We start from the raw sequence: 5,763 nt of genomic DNA, 5'->3' as shown, positions 1-5,763 counted from the left end.
GGTAGGGTCATCGCCAGGGAGGTAGGTGACATCATCACAGCCAGAGAGGAAATCGAAGCAGCGGTGGTGGAATATTCCTCAGCAAAGAACAGAAGCACAACCGTCTACCAGATAACAGATTTAAAAAGTGCTGGCCATTTGTCACAAACAAATCTACAAGGAAATAACCAATCTCTTAAGAAAAAGAAAAAAGAAAAACTATTCTACAAGCTCTCTTGTCAGATTTCCTGTGTGCTGATCATTTATCACAAGCTGTGCTCTTGCGTGCAGCAATAAATAAAAAAAAACAACCAAGTTGACCGCTAATCAAGCACTACATAAAGCTATTCGCGCTAATCCAAATTAGAGAACAAACAAGTGAACACCCACATGCCGCGGCGCTATACCTGTGATTGATTGTTGAAGGTATGCGTAGACCAAATCATTGGACTTTTTATCTAAAATAACAAAATCATTTGTACGATATTTTTTAGGATTTTTTTTCTTTGAGGAATCTCATTGTACGATATGATTGGTTTTTCTATTCATTTTAAATAAACAAAGAAATCTACGTCGAGTTGTGCACTTGAAAACAGAAAAATTGAATGTCTCATTCTTATATTTAATTTGGTACCTAACAGTAGTTGTTCCATCCATGTTTCGGGAGTTGTTGACCATGAATGATAGCAACACGTATGTGAAATAAGGTACTAGGCTATATTATCTCTATGTACACTAGCTCTGTTCGTTCTCCCCAGTTTCATTTCCATGGCGATGAGAGCAACAACTATGAAAGAAGTGCATTGTTCTTAATTAAGAGGTATGATGAATTCAGCCATGCTCGTCTTTACATCTTATTACTTTTTTGGGAGATTATATTCCTTTGTGAAAGGTTTATGAGAGATTAGCTCTTCATGGGTTCCATGCTTAATCGATATCTACTTTTTGTTTCGTCTTGTGTTCCAATTCAGAAATTGCATTCCAATTTCCGTGTAAGCAAGCAACTGTAAGAGTATATACATCTTCACCATGAAGTTACCTTTGAACTCCATGGCAGAAATTAAAAATGAAGATTATCTTTTGCTCTCTTCTACATGTATCTTCCTCAAGTTTCTAATACAACAATGTAGTTTGATTATAATTAAAGCCGTCAATCTCATTTCATGATCAGCTAGAGTAGATCGATGTTCTATAATTAAAAGTTTAAAACCATCTCTGCTGGTGTATAAGCGATGTAGTTGTTGGTCAAAGTTAATCCGCTAGCACTAAGCACTGTTACCCTGTTATTCATTTGTATGTTGAATTTAAGTAAAATTTAAAACATTAACAATGCTATTTTAGGTCAAGTTGTCTTTCTTGCAACATTTTAGTCAAGGGCTCAAGGCTAGCTGAATATTTCGCTGTACATTCAAAATATGGATAATCCAAAACGAATGCGGAGACAACTAATCCGAGCGGGCGATAGATCAAATTTGATTGCACACAGCAATCATAATGCGGAATGCTTCACAGAAGAACAGGTAAAAGGAATGACTGACAACTATAAAACTATATTGGGGAGAGGTGCCTTTGGAGAAGTTTACGCGGGAGTACTTGAGGATACAAGTAGGGTTGCAGTCAAGAGGTTTATCCATAATGTAAAGGAGAACTTTGCACAAGAGTTGACTGTCCCCCGCGAGCGCGTCACGGGAGATTCCCCTCCGCCGCCGGCGCAAGGCCTCGCCCTCGCTCACCCCTCCTCCTCGCCGCTGCCGGAGGGCGTCCGCCGGGCAAAGCCCGTGCGGCGCTGGCAGCGGCGGGGACCTCTCCTCCCTCTCCTGGTCGGGGTCTCGGCTGCGCGGGCCGCCGCTCGTGGGGGATCTGGATCCGGCGGGGCCTCCGGCGGCGGAGACGTGCGGATCTAGTAGCTTTGCTGCTGGGAGGAGGCGGTGCGGCCCCGCGGCGGAGGCGGCGGGGGTTTGATCTGGCGCGGCCGATCTGGCCCCCTGGGGGCTGCGGGCGTTGTGGGTGGCGGCGGCCACTGCTGTGGAGCACTCGGTGCGCCGTCTTTGCCGTGCTGGGCGGCGAGTCGGCGGCGGGCTTGGAGTTGGCGGCTCGCTTTCCTCCTCTGCTGGCCGGTCTGCGGGCTTGTCCTGTTCGGCTGGTTGGTGGAGCATGGCGTTGCGAGCTCTGGCTCGGTGGAAACCCTTGACCGGCGGTGCCGGTCACGATGTTGGCGACGCTCGCAGCGCCGTTTTCCCTCTGGTGGGCGACATCGAGACCCTCTCCTCGCCTTCAGGATCTCCATCGGGGGCGCCGCACGGCGGTAGGATCGGATCGGCGGCAACGTCACCGGTTCGGCGGAGGGTTCCGTTCCAGCCAACCGCGAGATCGGGACGTCGTGGCTTCCGGTGAAAATCGCGTCTGACTGCGGTCATGGCGGACGATGGCGGCGTCTTGGACGTCGTTCCCTTCTCGAGGCATCGTCGTTGCAGGTCACGTCAACCTGATCGAAAGGTTCCGGGGGAAACCCTAGATCTGGATTTACCGGATCGGACGATGGCGACGTTTCGACGTCGTTCTCCCTCCTGGGGGCATCGTTTTGGAGCAAGTGTTGACTGGAGGGGACAAGAGGAGGAGCGGCGTGGCATCTGGCACGTCGACATCAGCGGGTCTCAGCGGCATGGAGCAGCGGGGGTCCCGCCGGTGGGCGTGTGATGATGGACGAGCGCAGGATGGCGGCGCTGTCTGGCGTCGTGGTGGCGTCGATGGCAGAGAGGCCTAGCACGGTTCATGCAACAGTACAGCTCTGAAGATGGATTGATGGTACGTGGCTGCGGCGGCCTCATACCCGGCAGGGGGCCTGGTTGAAGAGCACGCCGGACTGGTGGGTGCCCATACCCGAAAGGAGTCCTGGTTGGGACCTCAGGTCTCAGATGTTAGGTTTGGCTGCGAGGTCTGTTTGGTATTAGACCCAGACCATCAGCGCCCTTTCGTCAGTTAGATAGGAGTAGCGACAGAGGTTGCGAAGATGGTGGCTTTGGTCTTACTGTTGTACGACTTTGTAAGGTCTTGTGTTATAATCAATAAAGTGGCCGTATGCATCGTCCAGATGCAGAGGCCGGGGGTATTCCTCCTTTTCAAAAAAAAAGAGTTGACTGTCCACCGTGAAATTAATCACAAGAATGTAGTGAGACTGATTGGCTACTGTATAGATGAAAATGCCTTAATGTTGGTCACTGACTACATTCCGAAAGGGGACCTGAGTGTTGTCCTTCACCAGGATAACATTCCCATCACCTTGGATACACGACTGAGAATTGCTATAGAGTGTGCAGAGGGGTTGCGCTATATGCATACGGAAATGTATACTCAGGTCATTCATGGTGATATCAAGCCTGCTAATATACTTCTAGATGACAGCTTCAGCGCAAAATTATCTGACTTTGGAATATCAAGGCTAGTCAACACAGAGAATACTCTCTACACTCAAAATGTGATAGGAAGTATAGGTTACATGAACCCTTTGTTTGCTCAGAGTGGTCGGCTCACAGCAAAGAGTGATGTTTATAGTTTTGGAGTTATGCTCTTGGAGCTGATAACTAGAAAAAAGGCGGGAAGAGATGAGGGGAAGATGAGCTTGGTTGAATGCTTTGCGCAAGCTCGTGCAGAAGGGGCCAGGAGGGTGAAGGAGATGTTTGATGCTCAGATCGCAATCCCGAGCGACATGATGACTATTGTACAGATTGCAAAGCTGGCTGATAAATGCTTGATGATGGAACTCGACAAGCGTCCCAAGATGTCAGAAGTGGCGGCACATCTTTGCATCCTTAGGGAAGCTATGCATCAGGGACGAGACAGGGCAGCTCTGTTTTCTTGGGGTAGTGGCAGTAGGACGGTTAGGAGAAGGATTGCAATGGCTAGAAGGGGACAAGCCCATCAGAGCTTGGTCATAAAGCCGGGTGCTCTCGCACCTGAAGTTAAGGATGCAAGCGTGGTGGATTCGAGGGCAACACCACAGTACACACTTGGTGCTGATCTTACTGCCAGCGGTGAACTAATTGACGAGTTTCGTGGGATAAACAGGCTGCTGCTTGAATCCTTGCCCGAGGTTGCGGCAATGGAGAATCGAGCCCAGGCAGACGCAGCGGCAGCCCACAGCAGGCCTCGGCTACCAGTGGTTCCAGCTAAAACACCATCACAAGGAAGAACACCGTCACAAAACGGAAACCGCAGCAGCGAAAATACTGGAATTGTCTCCTTTGGCTCAACAGAGACAGCAGCTCTCGAGTTAAATGTGAAGGACCGGCACGAGGTAATTGTAGTTCTGGGTAGAGGCAATGCCTCTGCCTGGACAACATACAAGGCCAAGCTTTTGAGTGGAGCTACGCTGCTGTTCAAGAGGCTGCTGGCATCCTGGCCTTGTTGCCAGCATCGACGGGTTCTCATTGCTTGCTTGACCTGTTTAACATTTTTATTTTTGTTATTTTTGTTTCTCTTGGAGAGTTGTGTCTCTCACAGAATCGAATCCTGCAGATTGCGCTTCACACAGAAGTTTACTGCATGACTTGCTGGGACAAACTATTGCATGAATTAAACTTGTGACTGCTGTTTATCTTCTGAAAAGATTGGTCCCATTGAATTGTACTTTTACATCGTGGTAATTTGTTCTTCCTGAGGCTACCTGTCTGTGTCCCATTTCATTAGGCTAAGCTAAATTGTCGCATTGCAGTCTCATAGATGGGACAATCCGATGCATATAACCTTCAGTGGTTCTTAACAACCTGAAGCCTATGCAACCACAGGATCCTCATCCTGAACCTCTGGTGTTTTTACTCAAACTGACAGGCAAATCAAGAATGTCCAAAGACCGGTATGCTCAAGTGTCTAGTCAAAAGGCCGCTGAAAACTCAATGATGCCGACACCATGAGATCTTTGGTTGATTCACATTAGATGGCTCCACGTGAAAAGAAAAAAGAACTGGCAAAAAATTAACATCTTGTTGGCTTCAATGCAACATCATCAAACAAAACCAATGAATACCAGCCGGCCATTCAATCATCAGTACACCGCAACCCGAAACAAAAAAAGGTAATATAAACAGCACCGATATAGGTCCCGGGTGAATTGCAGTAGAGGGCAAACCAAACCAAACCAACGAAGGGTATTTGGGCTACACAAGTCCTGGAGGTAAAATATCAAGAAAAAATAAGGAGTGCTCACCTTCTTTGTAGGCAATTCATAGTTTATCAGCACACAAGACATAAGGGGAGCCTCTCCCATCGCCGCCGAATGCAAGCAAGCATCTGTTACTACTGTAATATTTAGCTTCAAGACCACACTTTCAGTCTTGGGACTTTCAGCAATAGCAGTATCTTCAGTCTGATTTCATTGTATTGCCCGACAGGATTTCTCAAAAACAGATGCACACTCAGGTGCAGCCTGATCGCTGTACTGTGTACACAAATCCACAGATTGATATTATTAACTAGCAAAAGTACTCCTTAGCAAGGATCATGAACAATCAAGAGAACCTGAAGCAATGTTCATATCACTATAACAGGGGTAAAAGAAAAGCAAGAAAGCCTGCTGGGACCATTGGATACAGAAAAATATCTGCAACTGTACAAGCATAATTCCTAGATGAAGTTGTCAATATTATCAATGTTTTCTCTTGAAGAATTAAGAAATTAACAGTGCCAATTGTGTATATCATACACTTAGCTATGCCACAGTTGTCAACGAATGCAACCACAAAGTATATTATAGAAATTAACATAGAAATTGGCACCCAGCCAATTTGA

General features: G+C 47.2%; 2 pseudogenes; both read right to left on the bottom strand.

Moving 5' to 3' along the window:
• The window catches only part of LOC119284302, a 14,310-nt pseudogene extending 12,175 nt beyond the window's left edge, over window positions 1-2,135 (bottom strand).
• Window positions 2,136-4,724: 2,589 nt separating this feature from the next.
• Window positions 4,725-5,763, bottom strand: part of LOC119284301 — a 2,007-nt pseudogene continuing 968 nt past the window's right edge.

The sequence above is a fragment of the Triticum dicoccoides genome, chromosome 4A (assembly GCF_002162155.2).
Source record: "Triticum dicoccoides isolate Atlit2015 ecotype Zavitan chromosome 4A, WEW_v2.0, whole genome shotgun sequence".
Lineage (NCBI taxonomy): Eukaryota > Viridiplantae > Streptophyta > Magnoliopsida > Poales > Poaceae > Triticum > Triticum dicoccoides.
Note: the sequence above shows the minus strand (reverse complement) of the source record. Positions and strands in the feature narration are given on the sequence as shown.